The sequence below is a fragment of the Rhinoderma darwinii genome, chromosome 2, assembly GCF_050947455.1.
Source record: "Rhinoderma darwinii isolate aRhiDar2 chromosome 2, aRhiDar2.hap1, whole genome shotgun sequence".
NCBI lineage: Eukaryota > Metazoa > Chordata > Amphibia > Anura > Rhinodermatidae > Rhinoderma > Rhinoderma darwinii.
The window spans coordinates 200422697-200441869 of NC_134688.1; the positions used below are offsets into that span (position 1 = coordinate 200422697).

At 44.1% G+C, this 19173-nt stretch overlaps 1 protein-coding gene across 3 annotated transcripts in view; it reads right to left on the reverse strand.

Annotated features, from left to right (window-relative positions):
• The window catches only part of TAB3 (TGF-beta activated kinase 1 (MAP3K7) binding protein 3), a 68169-nt gene extending 50241 nt beyond the window's left edge, over positions 1–17928 (reverse strand). For all 3 annotated transcript variants that reach the window (XM_075852732.1, XM_075852734.1, XM_075852730.1), the window contains exon 1: positions 17371–17928. The gene's annotated coding sequence lies outside the window, so the exon portion shown is untranslated. The remainder of the gene's footprint in view (positions 1–17370) is intronic.
• Positions 17929–19173: the final 1245 nt, after the last annotated feature.

A 19173-nucleotide genomic window follows, 5' to 3' on the forward strand; every position in this document is an offset into this window, starting at 1 on the left:
GCAAGACCAGGTTTTAGAGAGGGACACCAAAGTCAGGCTTATAAACCTTGAGAAAGTAAAGCTCTGTCAGCTTCCAGGGTCAGGGACGAGTCCGAGTCTATTCAAGGAAACCCATCTGCTAAGGTGTAGAGCCTCATAAGAAGTAGAAATGTCTGGGATGCCCCTTCTGCCGGAATGTGATTTGAGATTTAAGTGTCTGTGTGCTAGTCGCGGATTTGTAGAGTTCCAGAAAATAGATATTTGATTCAGTTAAATAAAGTGTTGGGCAAATGAATGGGTATAGTTTGAAGCACGTACAAAATTTAAGGGAGAATGTAAGTCTTTAGAAAAATTTCTCTACCCACCCAGGATAGAAAGGGACTTCGCAAGGAGTTTAGTTACGTTTTCATTTTGTTCAGTAAGGGGACGAAAATTTCGAGCGTTTACCAACTCTCTCCAGAGCAAAGATCTATTAGAGGATGGAATTCAGCGCTTTCTCCCTTTGTTTTTTAGAATAGGCATCGAGTGCAATAAGTTCGCCTCTGATGAAGGCAGTGTGTATTTCCCACACAATTGGTGTTGAGACATCAGGAGTTTTCTTTCTCTGAAAGAAGTCTGTAAGGTGGACAGACGCGTATGTTATATTGCGTGGATCATCTAAGAGGGTTTCATTCAGAGACAAAGTCCATGCCTTGGTTCTCCGTATTGACGTTGACTGAAATTGGGGCATGGTCAGATAGGGTTATCAAACCTATTCGAGGTACAGTAGCTATGGGCAGATGTCTATTGGAAATAAAGAGATAATCTATCCTATGATGGGTCCCATGGACATGTGAATAAAAAGCATAGTCGCCACATGTGCAGTAATTGGTCTGGTAGTTGACGTATCAAGCAAGGGATCTAGTGAAACATTAAAGTCTCCACCCACCTCCAAAAGTCCCTCTGCAAAATCTATGAATAAATTGAACGTTCTAAGTAACCACTGAGATCGTCCCTGGTTTGGAGCGTATAAATTAGCAAAGGAAATAGGTGAGCCTGTGAGGCTGGGTTCACACGACCTATTTTCAGACGTAAACGAGGCGTATTATGCCTCGTTTTACGTCTGAAAATACGGCTCCAATACGTCGGCAAACATCTGCCCATTCATTTGAATGGGTTTGCCGACGTACTGTGCCGATGACCTGTCATTTACGCGTCGTCGTTTGACAGCTGTCAAACGACAACGTGTAAAATGACTGCCTCGTCAAAGAAGTGCAGGACACTTCTTTGAAACATAATTTGAGCCGTTCTTCATTTAATTCAATGAACAGCTCAAATGATCGGCCGCCAAAGACACCTCGCAAAATGCAAGGAGGAGCTTTTACGTCTGAAACGACGCAGCCGTTTTCTCCTGAAAACAGTCTGTCTTTTCAGATGTAAAAGCCAGTTCTCGTGTGCACATACCCTAAGAGTTCCCTTAACGAAAAGGAATCTGCCGTCAGGTTGAGGTGTGGAGTGGATGTAGGGTATGTTTTTCTTGAAGGCTATGTCAACCTCCCTGGAGGAGAAGGAAGGGAGAGTGCTATGAAACCATGTATTGTAGTAATAATGAGGGAGAGTGGGTAGTTTGAGTGGTTTAAATGTGTTTCCTGTAAACAGAACGACATCAACCCTCTCTTTTTTTCAGGAGTGCTAGGATTTGACTCCTTTTCCTGGAATCATTCAGGCCTCTGGTGTCGAGAGATTACACAGATATCTGAACTAGACAGAGAAGTATAAGGAGTGAAGAAAATCGGGTAGGACAAGTTTTTGAGAGTCAACAGTTTGCGTGATTGGCGCCTCGCAGCACAGAATCTTCAAGCCCTGCTTAATGCAGCAAAAAATAAACAAGTTTCCATTTCAACTATGAAGAGAAGAATTCTATCTGCAGGTTTTACAGGTCAAGTATCAGTAAGAAAGCCACTGCTAAGACTGTAAAAATAAAAAAATACTTCCATAGGCCAAGCAGCACCTCCAGTGGCCTACTGAAGAGTGGAAGGTGGTCTTGTGGACTGATTAATTAAAATGTGACATATTTGGTACATCACGTGTTTTGTAAGTCATCTAGTACGTGAAAGAATGCTTCCTCAGGGTGTGACACCAACTGACAAAAATGGAGGAGGAAGCGTGATGGTCTAGGGCTCTTCTGCTCGATCCAGAGATGGCAACTTGCACAGGGTTACAGGCACACTGGACAAAAAGGGCTACCACAGCATTTTGATACACCATGCAATATTTGTTTATGGCTACTTGGTCAGGGATTCGTATTACAGCAAGACAACAATCCAAAACATACTTCTAGGTTATGTCAGAATTACCTAAAACGACAAGCAGCAGCCGGTGGGCTTCAAAGAACGGAATGGCCTGCACAGTCTCCAGTCTTACACCTTATTCACACGACAGCGTTTCCCGGCCGGGTGACGGCCGTTCATAAAACGGCCGTCACACAGCCGCAGTAGGAACAATAGACCCCGACCGTCAAAAAATGGGACATGCCCTATTTTCGGCCATTCACCCGGCCCCCATAGAAGTCTCCAAGAGACGGCCGTGTCTTCCGTCGCTCGCTCTCTCCTTCTCCCCACAGTGCGAAGTGCATGTGAGGAGGAGGAGGGTATTTTTTGCTCCCTGTAGGAACATAATCCCAAATCCCCGGCCACAGCTTCGGCAACGCTGTGGCCGGGGATTGGGGATTCCGCTCCAGGAGAATTTCCTGCCTTCACTGTCCATATATGGACACAGTGACATCAGACTTCTGAAGAGGAATCCCCACCGCTGTGGCCGGGGATTCAGATCCAGGAGAAGTCCCTCACTTCACTATCCATACAGGAAAGTAGGGGGGGGGGGGTGCCATCTATGGGGGGTCCGTGCATGGCCCAGGAGCCTTGACCGCAGAAAGAACGGACATGTCTTATTACAGCCGTGATCAGGCTCATAGAAAATGGACGCGGCAATGTGCAAGGCCCGCGATTCGCGGGCGGCTTGCGGGTGACACTCCGCGGCCGGCCGACCCGAAAATCACAGCCGTGCACATGGCTACGGTTGTGTGCATGAGGCCTAACACTTGAAAATTAACGCTTTCAAATTCAAATAAGGCTAAATTCACACGAGCGTGACAAATTTATTTGCGTAAAAAACGTGTGTAAATCGGTCAGTGTACGTTGCGTTTTGCATCACTGTGCTTTGCGTGTGGCATGTGTTTTTCATGCACTTGCAAGCACTTTTTTTTCCTTGTAATTGATGCTTGAAACACAGGAAGAACACTGATGTGCGTCCGTGGTTTTCAAGCACCCATAGACTTCAATGGGCGACTAGGTGTGTGTGAAAACGCATTAATATAGGACATGCAGTGAGTTTCACGCAACGGACACACGCTGTGTGAAATCAATGGGTCTGTGTGCTATGCGTTGTTTCTACGCACAGCATATGGGCGAGAATCACGCTCGTCTGAATGAGCCCTGAATGAATATCAAAGCTAATTTACTCCGCACATCAATAGCAGTAGTACTAAAAAAAACGATTAGTACTATTAGTAAAACTACAATAATAAATGCAAATTTCAAGTACTATTAGGCCTGATTTACACGAGCGTGTGCGTTTAGCGCACGCAAAAAAACGCAGCGTTTTGCGTGCGCAAAAGGCACTTGACAGCTCCGTGTGTCATCAGTGTATGATGCGTGGCTGCGTGATTTTCGCGCAGCTGTCATCATAGAGATGAGGCTAGTCGAAGTCAGTCACTGTCTAGGGTGCTGAAAGAGTTAACTGATCGGCAGTAACTTTCAGCACCCTCGACAGTGAATTCCGATCACCATATCGAGTAACCTGTTTAAAAAAAAAAAAAGAGGTTCGTACTTACCGAGAACTTCCCGGCCGTTGCCTTGGTGACGCGTCCTTGGTGACGCGCCTCTCTTGACATCTGGCCCCACCTCCCTGGATGACGCGGCAGTCCATGTGACCGCTGCAGCCTGTGCTTGGCTTGTGATTGGCTGCAGCTGTCACTTGGACTGAATTGTCATCCCGGGAGGTCAGACTGGAGGAAGAAGCCGGGAGTTATCGGTAAGTCAGAACTTTTTTTTTTCACACGTTCACGTATATTGGGATCGGAAGTCACTGTCTAGGGTGCTGAAACAGTTTAACTCTTTCAGCACCATGGACAGTGACTGTCTCCTGCCGGGTTCGGTCAAAACGAGTTCGGCCGAACCCGGTGAAGTTCGGTTCGGTCATCTCTAAGACACTCCGTTCGGATGTTTGTAAACAGAAAAGCACGTGGTGCTTTTCTGTTTACATTCAGTTTGACAGCTCTTGCGCGAATCACGCAGTTCGCACGGAAGTGCTTCCGTACGACCTTCGTGGTTTTCACGCACCCATTGACTTCAATGGGTGCGTGATGCGCGAAAAACGCAGATTTTTAGAACATGTCGTGAGTTTTTTTCAGCGCACTCACGCTGAGCAAAACTCACGGACTGTCTGCATGCCCCCATAGACTTGTATAGGTCCGTGCTCATAGGTATATGCTCAGCTGAAATGATGGAGAGCAAAATCTCTAAAATACTGCCAACTTCACGAATATATGTAACCTGCTGTAAGGCCTTAGGCTGGGTTCACACTACCTATTTTCAGGCGTAAACGACGCGTATTATGCCTCGATTTACGCCTGAAAATAGGGCTACAATACGTCGGCAAACATCTGCCCATTCATTTGAATGTGTTTGCCGACGTACTGTGCAGACGACCTGTTATTTACGCGTCGTCGTTTGACAGCTGTCAAACGACGACGCGTAAGTTGACTGCCTCGGCAAAGAAGTGCAGGACACTTCTTTGCAACGTCATTTGAGCCGTTCATTGAAGTCAATGAAGAGCAGCTCAAGATTTACGAGCGTCACAGACGCCTCGCATAATGCGAGGAGGAGCTTTTACGTCTGAAACGAGGCAGCTGTTTTCTCCTGAAAACAGGCTATCTTCTCAGACGTAAAAGCCTCTCATCGTGTGCACATACCCTTATTCAGACGAACGTTATATACGTCCGAGTGTGCTGTCCGTTAAAACAACGGAGAGAACGTGGACCTATGCAATTCAATGGGGCTATTCAGACATGTGTGATTTTTCTCGCAGTGTGAAATGCACTGCATGTTCTATTCTTGTCAGTTTTTGCTGACCACACGACCATTTAAGTCCATGGGTGAGTGAAAATCAGACAGCACACGGACGCCATCCGTGTGCTGTGTGTGTTTCAAGCAACAGTTGCTACAGAAAAGCTTGTAAAAAAAAAAAAAAAAAAAGAAGATGCACCAACGCTGACATAAAAAAAACTGATGGCACACGTAACTGCAACGCATGAAAAAGGGTGCGTTTTTGCCAATGCAAAACTGACATTTGTGTGAATCAGACCTAACCCTGCAGCAAGTCAGACTGACTCACAAAGTTCTATTCTTCTGACCTGCCAAGTCGTCTTCTGTGGAATTACAGTTTGGGCTCATTCACACGAGCTTGAATCTTGTCCGTGTGCTGTGCTTTGAAACAGCGCACAGCACACAGCCCCATTGATTTCAATTGAGTGCGTGAGTTTTCAGCGAGTGTCCGTTGCGTGAAACTCACTACATGTCCTATATTGGTTCTTTTTCACGCACCTAGCCGCCCATTGAAGTCGATGTACGTAGCGGAAAAAACGCTCACCAAATTGACATGCGGTGCAGAATTTTTTTTCCGCAGTATCTCATCTATATTTGCGTAAACACTGCTTATTTGTTGCGGGTTATCCCCATTGAATTCAACGGGGAGGTAAAGCACTCAAAAAACGCAACTCAAGAAAAAAAATAAAAAAAATCTTATACTTACCCTGAAGTCCGTGTTCCTCCCTCCAGCACAGCCTCCTGGGATGACGTTTCATCCCATGGGACCGCTGCAGCCAATCACAGGCCAGCTAAGTGCTGCAGTTGTTCGCATCTGACATTCTGGGCAAAAAACTGCACCACAGTTTGGCACGGTTTTTCTCCCGGAATTCTCTGCGGCGCACATGGCGGATATGCTGCGTGCTATCACACAGTTGTATCCGCTCCATGTGAACTCAGCCTTAGGCCTTATTCACATGAGCGTTGCACAACTCGGAAATGAAAAACTGCCGTTATTTACATCCGAGGTGCATCCATGCGCTGCGGGACTAGATTCTATGGAGGGATGCGTGTAAAAATAGGACATGTCCTATTTTCTCACAGACCCTTCACACGGTCTGTTGAAACATTGAATTCCATAGGTCCGTGTGACGCTTGTCACACGGACGTATAACACGTTTGTGTGAATAAGGCCTTAGGGTATGTTCCCACACAGTGGATACGTGAACTATAAAAAAAACAAAAAACAAATCCAGTCTTAGAATGCAAAATTTCAAAATGTGAAGTTATGCTCTGGGCATCATGATTCAAAAACACCCCTTGTCATTATAGGGTTAAAGTACATTGGACCTAAAGCTACAGTAACACTCCCTTCCATCCATTGTTTTATTAACCACCAAATCCAGGAAGTGTTTTCATGAAATTTGCTTGGAACGTTCAATAATCTCAGAAGGCTTGACCATACAAAGCAATGTCCTTACATAAAAAGTTTAGAGTATTTACTTTGAAATTTACATTTATGATGGTATTCTCAGAGGGCTTGTAAGCAGATGCCCTATTCTAGCTGCTCTTCTTTGCACTAAGCCCTGTATACAAAAGCAAAAGTGAGGAAGGGGGAGACTACTTTACGCCATTGACCTAGGAGAACTGAGTGACTAGAAGAAAGTGACTCCTCAGCCGGGCACCTACAGAGCAGGAGTGCACATCGAGCACTTACAAGAACATATTCAAGTTAAAGGAGTTTTCCAGCCGCTAAAAATTGATGGCCCATCCTCGGGACAGGCCATCAATAGCGGATAATTTTCGGGACCCCGCCGATCAGCTGTTTTAATAGTGCGTACGAGCGCTGCTTCCCCTTAATTCCTTCTTGCTCACAGAGTTGTCGACACGCATTTAGCAACGATTCACAGGTACCAAAAGGTATTGTAACTTTTTCTCCCATTCACTAGTTTAAGAGGAAGCACTGCTCGTATGAGCGCTGCGACCCCTTCAAAACAGCTGATTGGCGGGGGTCCCGAAAGTCGGACCACGACTCATCGGCTATTGATGGCTTATCCCGAGGATAGGCCATCAATTTTTAGTGGCAGGAAAACCACTTTAATGCCTAATGCTGGGTAAAAGCAACTGGATACTAGCTGCGGGGAGCATTATGCCCAAAGAAAGGTCCTCCCTTCAGTAAGTACTTTGACAGAAATAGGTCTAAGAGTGTGGTCTCAATAGACTTTACCACTTTTCCTATCAAATGTCAGCTATTTTTGAGAACATAGAGAACAATAAAAAATATCCAAAATTACCGGACCTAAAAATCACGCAAAGACGAAAACTCGTGGTTTTCAAGCGATAATTAAACTGGTTAGAGCCTTAACTTTGTGGAAAAGATAAAAGGTCTTATCTGCTTTTAGGTTAATAATTCTTAAGCACCATATAAATGAAAGATTATACAACTTTCTAATATATTTTGTTTTAATTCATCACCATTTTCAAGATTTCTTTTCTGCCAGTGAATGAGAACATTCTAATTTACATTCAGAGAGAGCAACCCCATAACTAGCCCTGCTCTCAGGTGAGAAGGGCATACAATTGGATTCAGTGTAGGCAATGCTCTGTGAGCTAAAGACATCCACAGCAGCAACGCAAACCTCACTAATAGTTTGCTACAATGTATCAGTCTGGAGTCCAGGGTGTTTGAGCACAGAGAATTGCCTAGACTGGATACAATGGTACACACCTTAGGCCCTGTTCCCAGAGAGTTTATTTGCTGCGGCCGAAATTGGAGGCGTTTGTTTCCCATCTTGAGGCATTTTCCGCCTCCAAAACCTCATTTAAATCAAATCAATGGGAGTCGTTCTGCTGCATTTTTCTACACGTTTATTGTGAAAAAACACTCGCTGCATTTTCTTACCTTTTATTTTTTTTATTTTATTTTTTCAGAAGGCAAACGCCTCAAAAAAACACATCAAAGATAGCGGCAAAAAACGACTAGTGAAAAACCACTTAAAAAAAAAAACGGAGCTGATTTTTCCAGGCAAAATTTTCTACCTGCACAGAACTCCATGTGAACAGGGCCTTAGGTTCAAATGTGCGTTGGAGGCTCCATTAGGGGCCTCCGTCGCAGATCCAGCAGGGTTTACCAGAGACAATATTGCGTTAGTGTGTCTGGTAAAATCACGAGCACCCAGACGGAAAGCCGACGTAACCCATTGTAGCCAACGGGTTCTGTTGTGCAACAGTTCTGTTATTCCCTTGTTTTGCTCCTCTCACGGAGCAGAACAATGGAATGGATCAACGCAGGTGTGAACCCAGCCTTAGCGGAGAGCAGGACTAGCTGTGTACTGGATTGCAGCCCCTAAATGTAAACAAGAGTGTTCTTATTCACGGACTTGAGAATTGAGTATATAGTGCTTAAGCTTTATTTCTGTAAAACCCCTTTAAAGTTACAGTTATCTCTCCTTGTAATCTATGAATAAATTTAGAACTGGGCAATACCATTGTAAATGAGATCGGTCCCTACACTGTCCAATGAGTGCTGACCGTGTACGGTAAGAAGGGGGATGGTAATGCAGAGTTGAGTCCATGCACAGTAAAGGAGCTGGATGAAGCTCTATTCTTTACTATTGAAAAACTTCGGACATTTCAGAAGAGTTCATCTAAGAAACCTTACATGACAAAGGACTGCATCCCTACTTGACCAACAGCATGCGTTTGAGCTTTGCATTCCAAAACAATGGGCACTAATAGTGTGCAGTAACACATGGCATACTGACTTTGTAGTTTTCCGCAGTGCATGGTTACGCTGCAGAAAAACAAAGTATGCCTATGGAAAAAATATTCTGCAACTCCTATAGTTCTAGCGTTGCGAAATATACGTGTTGCGTATGTTTACACCGCCGAGTTACAGCACAAGTACGCCACGTGACTGGACTCATATGGAGTTTTTACTCCTTTGCTGGTAAATAGCCTCTTCACTGAAAGAAGGTTTTCCACTAGATTTTGGAATATGGCTGCGGATTCTTCTAGGGTTGTCACGATACCAAAATTTGGACTTCGAAAACAATACTTCGTGTAGTATTGCGATATGCGATACCAAAACGATACTTTGCCAACAATAATTAAAAAAAAAAATGTTCTTCCGTTTTCTGATGAGGCACGTGGTGTGATGAATTTTGAACCTCCATGTGCCTCACATTAATAGTAATTAACCCCATCATGTACCTCACACGTTAACCCAATGTTGTCCATTATGACTTAATGAGGCACATGGAGGTTCAAAATTCATAACACCACGTGCCCCACATTAACGAGTGAAAGAAAGCAGTTTCTATTTTATTTTAGAACATAAATGACGCTATAGATTTGTTTGTGTATAGTTTCAGACAGCACCAGATATGTGGAAGGATGGGGTTTTGCACGGATAGGGGCCCAACCCGAAGAGGCGTATAAAAGAGTATCCGGCACACCAATTTTTGAAACAAGGTATTTTTATTTTGTTTTCTTTTTAATTCCAGTGGCAGAGTGCGACGTTTCGGTCAAAGGCGACCGTCATCAGGCACTGAGCCGTGCTGGAAAACTGTATAAACTAGCGCTAGTGGTGCTGATAGCGGCTGGACGCTGTATCATTGCGCTATAGATTTGTTATTAGAGTCGCGGCGACACCAAATGTGTATATTTTATGTATTGAGACTTATTTTAATGTTTATTGTAAAAAATTAGTTTTTTTATTTATTTATTTTTTAACTTTTTTTATTTTTAAACTTTAATGTACTGGCATATATCTACATGTACGGATAGTACATAGGACATACCCAGGTATGCCCTAACAGGAAGTATGGTCAGACAGCCATGGGGTCCTTCATGGACGCTGGGCGGTCTGCCCATATATGGTATGTCCCTCGATCGCGTCACACGATCCAAAGGGCACCCCCCTTCTCATTTTCCCCTTGAATGCTGCGGTCAGCTTTGAGTGCAGCATTCAGGGGAATAGTGGCGAAGATTAGCGGTTTCTCTGATCTTTGCCATTTGAGCAGGGCTGAGGCTGGCCATTGCCCTGCTCCTGGCAACAAATGTGCACACGCGGTCTGAATGAGGTGATGCGGCCGAACGTGGGGGTGTTTTACAGTGCGCCCACCATGTTCTGTCTTCAGTGCCAGCAATCATTAGTGCAGTGCTGGTCGCAACACATCATGCTGAACACACACACGACTCCGGAGCGTGGCAATGGCTGTATCACACTAACAACATTCAGGTGTTACTATACTTAGCTGCCTATACAGCTAAGCATCGAAATACATGAATTAATGGTATTGAACCGTTTGAGGGTGCACGGTATCGAAGTTTTGATGCATCATGCAACCCTAGATTCTGCAAGGGTGACAACCGGAAGTGCAGCCATATTGGTTGTCACCTTTATCGCATTAAAGGGGTTTTCCCATCCATTCTGGACATTTATGGCATAACCAAAGGATGAAACCGTTTCAGGATGTGATAAAACCGGACAACCCTTTTCATTAGGAAAACATGCATGTCAGGAGGGCTGACAAGTGTTCTTTAAAACATAGAGGAGTTTTTTGATAGACCAGCAAGCTTTTGAATTGTAAAAAAGAAAGGAGGGGGAGTGCATAGGTGTTTTTCCTACTGACTAAAGCTACTTTAAAGTTGTATTAACGGAGATGCACATTATAACGGATAATAAAATAGTGCATCGTACCACACATGAAACCTCGTGTAACAATTTGTGCGGGGAGCAATATAATTAGAAATGAGTCAGACTAATAAATCTACATTTGCACAGTTGGGTGAAACTGACCCCAGCATTTAAATGTCTAGAATAAATCATGCAAGAACAGCAAATAATGGCCCCTACTGGATTCATCTCGCTCTCTGAATATCATCGAGCAACTGCAGTAGACGCTGAAGAACCCAAAATACCAAGAAGCACACATTTATGCCTCCTGAAAATAACAGCAATTCATCAAAGTCTGTCAGTCTGTCTCTAATGGAAGCGAGTCACAAGTCACTATCAGGTGCAATGATCCCTCACTTCCAGGCATTTTGAAGCCTGCAGGATCAGTCAAAACGTAACTAACTATCTAGATACACTACTATTCACGCAACAGTTTTTTTTTGCAGCCGTTTTTTTATTTATTTATTAATTTAATCAAATCTGTTAACCCCAATGGGGCTATTCACACGGACGATTTTTTGACAGCCCATCAAAAAATAAAACATGCCCTATTTCAGGCCGTTCTCATGGCCACACGGCTCCCATACGATTCAATGTAAAAAACAGCCGTCACTCGAATGCCATCCGACTGATGGACATGGTTTCTGCATCTCCCTCTTTCTCTCCTCCTACTCACAGAACGAAGTGCATGTGAGGAGACTTGGCCAGAGTTGTGGCGAGGACATCGGGTGAATGTTAGATGTTGGTAAGGGGGTACTGTGGAATTATCTACAGGGGGCACTGTGGCATTACCAAAAAATTGACAAAATGAAAACTGGACGCAAAACAGGTCACAATCAGCTGTCAAAAACGGTAACACTGCCCGGAACGGATGCAAAACTGCCGTCTAAAACGAACACCGCCGTATTTAACGGCCGACATCCGGAGCCTGTCGTGTGACTAGAGCCTTAGGGCCTGTTCACATCAGCGTTTGGGTTCCATTCAACCTTTCCGTCAGAGGAACCTATGAACGGAAACTATCGCTTTTGTTTGCATGACCATGGATTTCAATGGTAATGCCACTGTTTGTTTCCATTCCGTCTACTACGCTATTATTTCCGTGAGTATTCCATAGTAGTCATGGTAATGCATCCCTCTGCTGTCCGTGCAGACCCCAGCCTCCTAGGATGACGATGTAGCAGTCATATGGGATAAAACGTCATCCCAGGAGGCCGGCCTCGACGGACAACAGAAGAAAGCGTCGATATTACAACTTGAAGTATGATCTGGTTTTATTCATTTTACATAAAAAGGTTTTTTTTTTATTTGCGATTTTTGCGGCGGGATTGCAACGTTTCCGTCGCAACACTTGGCTATATGTTGCGGGTTTTACATCCCAATTGAGATCAGTAGGGAAAACCCATAACAGAAAAACAATGAATCCACAGCATAAACAGACATGCTGCAAATTTAAAATCCAAACTGCAGGTCAAGTTATGAACTTCTTTTCTGCAGCGTGTGCAAAACATTTGTTCAAATCTCATCCACTTTGCTGCTACTGTAAATGCTGCCAAATTTCCGCACAGAATTCCGTTTACGCTACGGAACGGAGACAAACGAAAACCATGGAACTGAAGCATTACCATTGAAATCAATGATAATGCAAACTGAAGCTTTCATTTCTGTTTGGCTTTCCCTTCACAGGTTCCTCCAAAGGAAAGATGCAACGGAACCTGTGAACGGAAGGGTGACGCTGATATGAGAAAAAAATAGTTTTTTTTAGAGACGGTATGCTATCTGCACTAGTGTCCAACATATATTTATTTATCTGTAAACCCTACAAGTGTTACATTATAGTACTAGTTGCTGACTATTTATAAGGTGTTGTAATGTAATTACTTTCTTGTCAAAACTCAACATGGGGGTGTTCACATAATGAATATCTATTGAGGAGTGCAACGCCTAGTGATCCACCATGTAGTAACACATGTTGTAGTAACAGCACACACATAAATCACTACTAAAAACACTCACAAAGAAACTCACTAATAAATAAGTAAAATATATGTAAACATGATGGACAGTATGATGTCAGGTTAGTAAAAGTCGCTTTAAGTAAGGGTATGTTCACACGGCGGGGGTCCGTAACGGCTGAAATTACGGGGATGTTTCAGCCTGAAAACATCCCCGTAATTTCAGCCGTACCGGCATGTGCAGGCGCTTGAACGCCGCGTCAATTACGGCCGTAATTAGCGCTGCTATTCATTGGAGTCAATGAATAGCGGCTCCAATTACGGCCAAAGAAGTGACAGGTCACTTCTTCTACGCGGGCGTCTATTTACGCGCCGTCATTTGACAGCGGCGCGTAAATATACGCCTCGTGTGAACAGACAAACGTCTGCCCATTGCTTTCAATGGGCAGATGTTTGTCAGCGCTATTGAGGCGCTATTTTCGGGCGTAATTCGGGGCAAAAACGCCCGATTTACGTCCGTAAATAGGCCGTGTGAACATACCCTAAGGGTCGGGCAAATTTCAGGAGCCAAGTAGCCAATGTGGCTTAACTGCTTCCTAACCCATGAAGAGTATGCGGTTACTGTGGCTGTGCGATCAGGAGCGGGGCAACGGCTGCAGCCTCGCTGTAACGGTGGAGAACAGAGAAACCCTTTTTATTAGTGTTAATTGTGGTATATAAAAAGGGAGAGACTGAGGAGGTGGAGCCCCCTATGATCGCGTCACAGGGAATTTCTGTAATGCAATATGTGCCCATATGAGCAGAGAGCGAAGGGTTCATTGAAGGACCCCAGAGCTGTCTGACCACATTCCCTGTTGATCGTGCATACTTCAGTATGTAATAACAACTGCCTGTGTACTAACATATATAGATATGCCAGTACACTATAGCAGAAAAAAATAAAAATCCCCGTAAGATTTAAAAAAAAACAAAAACACAACTAAAGTAATGTTAAAAAAAACAAAACAGTAAAAAAATCTTAAATAAAATTAAAAAATCTAAAAAGGATTATAAATTATAAGAAATAAAATACACATATTTAGCATCTAAAAACCTGTAACAAACAAGTACAATAAAGTTATGATGATAGTTGTATGGTGTATATAAAAAAAAAAAAAAAGGAAATATTTTTCTTCATTATTGCTATTAGCATTAGCATTTCATTTATTTGTACCAAAAAATAGCACATACATAAGCACAACTTGTCCCGAAAAAAAAAAAAAAATAAAGTCACAAAAGGGGAAATCGAATAAAAAATAAAAATGTTGTGACCACTGGAATGTGAAAAGGCAAAAAAATAAATAAAAAAAAAAAAAAAAAAAAATAAATAAAAAAACTGTTAGTCCTCAAGGCCAAAATTGAACCAGTCATCAAGATGTTAAAATCTGCTACTTTCACCTACAGTTATGGGCTGATGGAAAAAAATAAATCTAAGGCCTCATTCACACGGCAGGGTTTCCCGGCCGGGTGCCGGCCGTTCATAAATCGGCCGGCACCCGGCTGCATTAGGAATAATAGACCCCTAATGGGGCTATTCACACGACCGATTTTTTGACGGCCGGGAAAACTTAATGCAAACCGGCTGGGCAAAATGGCCGATTTTACCGGCCGACACCCGGGCTCAGGAACGACCCGGTCGTGTGAATCCCGCCTTACTTGCCCCGTTTTTCATGGTGACACGTCCCTCTATGCTCCAGTGAGGCCTCCTGGGAGGACGTTTCATCTCATGTGACTGCTGCACAGTAAACCACAGGCTGCAGCGGTCACATGGGATGAAACGTCAGGGTGGGTTGCACGGACAACAGAGGGGCATGTCGCCATGACTATGGCGAACGGGCTACATATAAGCTTTTTTTCCTTTACCTAGTGTTTTCCGCAGCGGACATAAAACCCAAAAGACCGCACCACAATTTAGAGCGGTTTCTCTGCGAGTTTAGGATGGATACACGGTGTACTTTTACACAGCACATCCGCCCTGTGTGAACGTGGCCTTAAGGTTGCAGACTGGCTGAGAGGAATCACTGAAAGCTTAGGGTCTAGTCACACGGTGTGGTCCGATCACATTTTTGCCTTGATTTTGCAAAAATTGCACCAAATAAAGCGCCATGACCTTGAGAATAGATTAAAAGCTATAGGGATATGCCATTGATGCCTCAGGCCTCATGCACACAGTCATGCCCGTAATCACGGGCCACGATTGTGGGCACGGCCAGCCGCATTTTTGGCCCGTGCATTCATACAAAGTATGGGAGCACGGACCATAAAAATCAAAGATAGGACACGTTCTATCCTTTGCCGTACACTTCTACAGCCCGGACACCTTTCCGTAAATAAACCGGAAGGCGTCCGTGGACGATAAAAGGGAATCGGTCCGTAATTGCGGACTGTAATTGCGGTCCGCAATTATGGATGATTTTTACAGTAGTGTGCATGGAGCCTTATAGATGCAGGCCAATCCTCTGGGACTTGCACCCCAGGTAGAGTACTGTAGTCCCCCAACCCGCCAGGTAGTGGTGGCCACATTTAACCAGTGATGGAATGGAGGTGGAGAATCAAAAACTTGAAATGTGGCCATGCACGCACGCCGCTCTCTCTATTTACTGCTATGGGAGTTACCAGTAATACTCCAAACAGAACTATTACCAAGCAAAGTCCACACTCCAAAAACCAAATGGCGCTCCTTCCCTTCTGGGGCTCTGCCGTGGGTCCAAACAGCAGTTTATTACCACATATGGGGTATTTCCGTAATCGGGAGTAATAGCTTTACAAGTTTTGGGGTGCTTTTTTTTCTTTATTCCTTGTAAATTTTTATATTTTTTCAGAAAAAAAAAGTAGATTTTCATTTTCACAGACATTCCAATAAATATAGCATAGACCTGTGGGGTCAAGATGTTAACTATACCCCTAGATAAATTCCTTGAGGGTGTAGTTTCCAAAACTGTGTCACTTTTGGGGAGTTTCAACTGTTTTGGCACTACAAGACCTCTTCAAACCTGACATGGTGCCTAAAATATATTCTAAAAAAAGGAGACCCCAAAATCCACTAGGTGCTCCTTTGGTCTGAGGCCGGTGTTTCAGTCCATTAAAACACTAGGGCCACATGTGGGATATATCTAAAAACTGCAGAATCTGGGCAATAAATATGGAGTTGCGTTTCCCTGATAAAACCTTCTGTATTACAGAATTTTTTTTATTACAAAATGAATTTCGGCAAAAAAAATAATCATTTGTAAACAACACCTCTACTTTGCTTTAATTCCTGTGAAACACCTAAAGGGTTAAGAAACTTTCTGAATGCTGTTTTGGATACTTTGAGGGGTGCAGTTTTTAAAATAGGGTGATTTATGGGGTCTATCTAGTACATAAGGTCCTCAAAGCCACTTCAGAACTGAACTGGTCCTTGACAAAATAACCTTGAAATTTTCTTGAAAATGTGAGAAATTGCTGCTAAAGTTCTAAGCCTTGTAACGTCCTAGAAAAATAAAATAATCAAAGTGATCTTTGATTCCACCCATTGCAGTAAGGTGTCGCCTGTGTAACACAGCCGTCCCCCGCTGAGTATAGGGGCGCTCCATACTTCCCCTTATCACGTACAGTTATCGTAATGAGTGGGAAGGGGTTAAGATTTGAACATATCTGACCACAAATCCTCAGAAAAGACGTGGGGAAATTGACCTGGGGTGCGGATTCAATTTCTTTTGTGAAAATGCTGCAGAATTTCCAGACACAAGTTCCGCAGTGTTTACGCTGGGTGTGGACGTAACCTTAGGAGTGGAATGTTGTCCAGTACCTCAGCCATGAAAAAAAAAACAAAAAGATGGATAGGGACCAGGCCTTACCTGTCCCCCTGTCCTGTTCTCCATACTGTACCAATTCAGTCTTAGAACAAACCACTGAATAATGTCTAACAACCTGGTTGCCAGGGAGTCTACAACTATTTCAGTTTGGTTGTCAGGCAGTGCATCCCTAGCAACCAGTCTTTCTTAGAAAGATCTACAGTTCAAGGCAGGATTGTCTATCTCTCGCCTTGTAAGGAGAATGTGTGTGAAAACATTTAGGTGGAGACGCTCTATAAACAAGCCTCTCCCATGGTTCATTAGTGCAAAATTAGAGATAGAAAAAGGACTATAGAAACCACTAATAAGATTAAGGTGCCTTGGCCGCCTGACTCCAGGTACTTGTCCACAAATATAAACATGGCTGCCATACACCTGTCCTCGGAAGCCACATAGCACGCGATCATAGAGATTAGATAGGATGATAAGCGCAACACAGGGATTTATACTTTTACCAGACACTGGCAATAGCATTAATAGTCCAGGTCAATAAACAGGTATACATCGCTCATGACTGCGCTTCACTCCCATCCAGGAAAAAGGGAGGCATTTGCCATGGACACCTAACTTTTGGGGGTTTTCTATAGATGGGCCAGTGTCTCCAACAGAGAACAGTATGGTGTCCCTCCCAGATTATTTGTACATATCTAACAGTCGTTATTGTGCAGACCAATACTGTAGGTTTTACGGGCGCCAGTGACCAGGTCCCATCTGGCCGGCTTAGCTCTGAGAACGGCAGTGACAGACAACACTCATCCTACCTGCAAAACAGCTGTGCTCATTCATCTCCCATATCCTCGTCCAGGTGGTAGGGGGTGCCCCAGAGCCACTCACTGCTGCATGCCAGGGAGGCGGCTGCTTATCAGCTTATCCCGGGGTTGCTTGTCCGGCTTAAGAAGCTTTAGGCCCAGCTAAGCGGGCAGTGACGTCACCAGGTCGAAGCCGTGGCTCGCAGTGACAGGAGAAGCCAGGGCGCTGACTAGCTGCGGTCCCGCTGCACTGAGCCCCGCTCACTTCCTGGATCCGGTCCCGTGGTGTCATGACGCAGGCGATAGACTGCTGGAAGGAGGGGTGGGAGCGACAATCCCGAGGGTTATCGCGGGAACTCTCTGTGTTATCACCTAGGTGATCGCACTGCTCCGGAGGTTGTGAATGCATTCACTGGCGTTGTGTAACCGGCCAATCACAGCACGGACATATTCTATAGACTCTATATCTGCCTGGGAATTACTGTTTTGCAGCAGCCAGAAGTGGTGGCGGGTCTTCCAGAGATGCACCTTGTAGCCCTTTTCACTCTAATGGCTAATAGATGGAGGGCCCAAATGTCGTCCTCCTCCTCCTCCTCCTCCTCCTCCTCCTCCTCCTCCTCCTCCTCCTCCTCCTCCTCCTCCTCCTCCTCCTCCTCCTCCTCCTCCTCCTCCTCCTCCTCCTCCTCCTCCTCCTCCTCCTCCTCCTCCTCCTCCTCCTCCTCCTCCTCCTCCTCCTCCCCTTCCCATATACACTGAGCTATTCAGCCTTACACGGGCCAATGACCGTGCAAACGAGCATTCATGTGAACGTTCGTTCCAGATCATTGCCGTGTGTAAACAACGCAACGATCAGCCGATGATCGAGAAAACGCTTGTTCATCAGCTGATCGTATCGTTTATGCACAGAAAATATCGTTGTCAGCAGCACATCTCCCTGTGCTGCCGACATGATGGTAATGTATGGGGACGAGGCTCTATACGTTATTGTTCATAGCTCCTCGTGAAAGGAGCAAAAAGAGCGTCAATCAAAGAGCTGTCTCATAGATCGGCGCTCGTTGTTACGGTCAATATTGGCCGGTGTAATAGGACCCTTAGGCCTTATCCATGCGAACGTTGAATACTTCCGTGTGACGACTGTTAACACCTTCCCGCTTTGGCCACTTTTGACCTTCCTGACAGAGCCTCATTTTTCAAATCATGTTTCACTTTATGTGGTAATAACTTCGGAATGCTTTCACCTATCCAAGCGATTCTGAAATTGTTTTCTCGTGACACATTGGACTTTATGTTACTGGCCAAATTTGCTCGATACATTCAGTATTTAATTGTGAAAAACACCAAAATTTCGTGGAAAATTGCAAAAATTTGCTTTTTTCTAAATTTAAACGTATCTGCTTGTAAGACATGCCGTTATACCACGCTAAATTGTTGCTAATTAACATCCCCATATGTCTACTTTAGATTGGCATAGTTTTTTGAATATCGTTTTATTTTTTTTTCTAGGACGTTACAAGGCTTAGAACTTATCTGCAATTTCTCACATTTTCAAGAAAATTTCAAAAGGCTATTTTTACAGGGGGCAGTTCAGTTGTGAAGTGGCTTTGAGTCCCTTATATATTAGAAACCCCCAATAAGTCACCCCATTTTAAAAACTTCACCCCTCACAGTATTCAAAACAGCATTTAGAATATTACTTAACCCTTTAGACGTTTCAGAGGAATTAAAGCAAAGTAGAGGTGAAATTTACAAATTTCCTTTTTTTTTGCAGAAATTCATTTTTAATCTATTTTTTTTTGTAAAACAGAAGGTTTTACC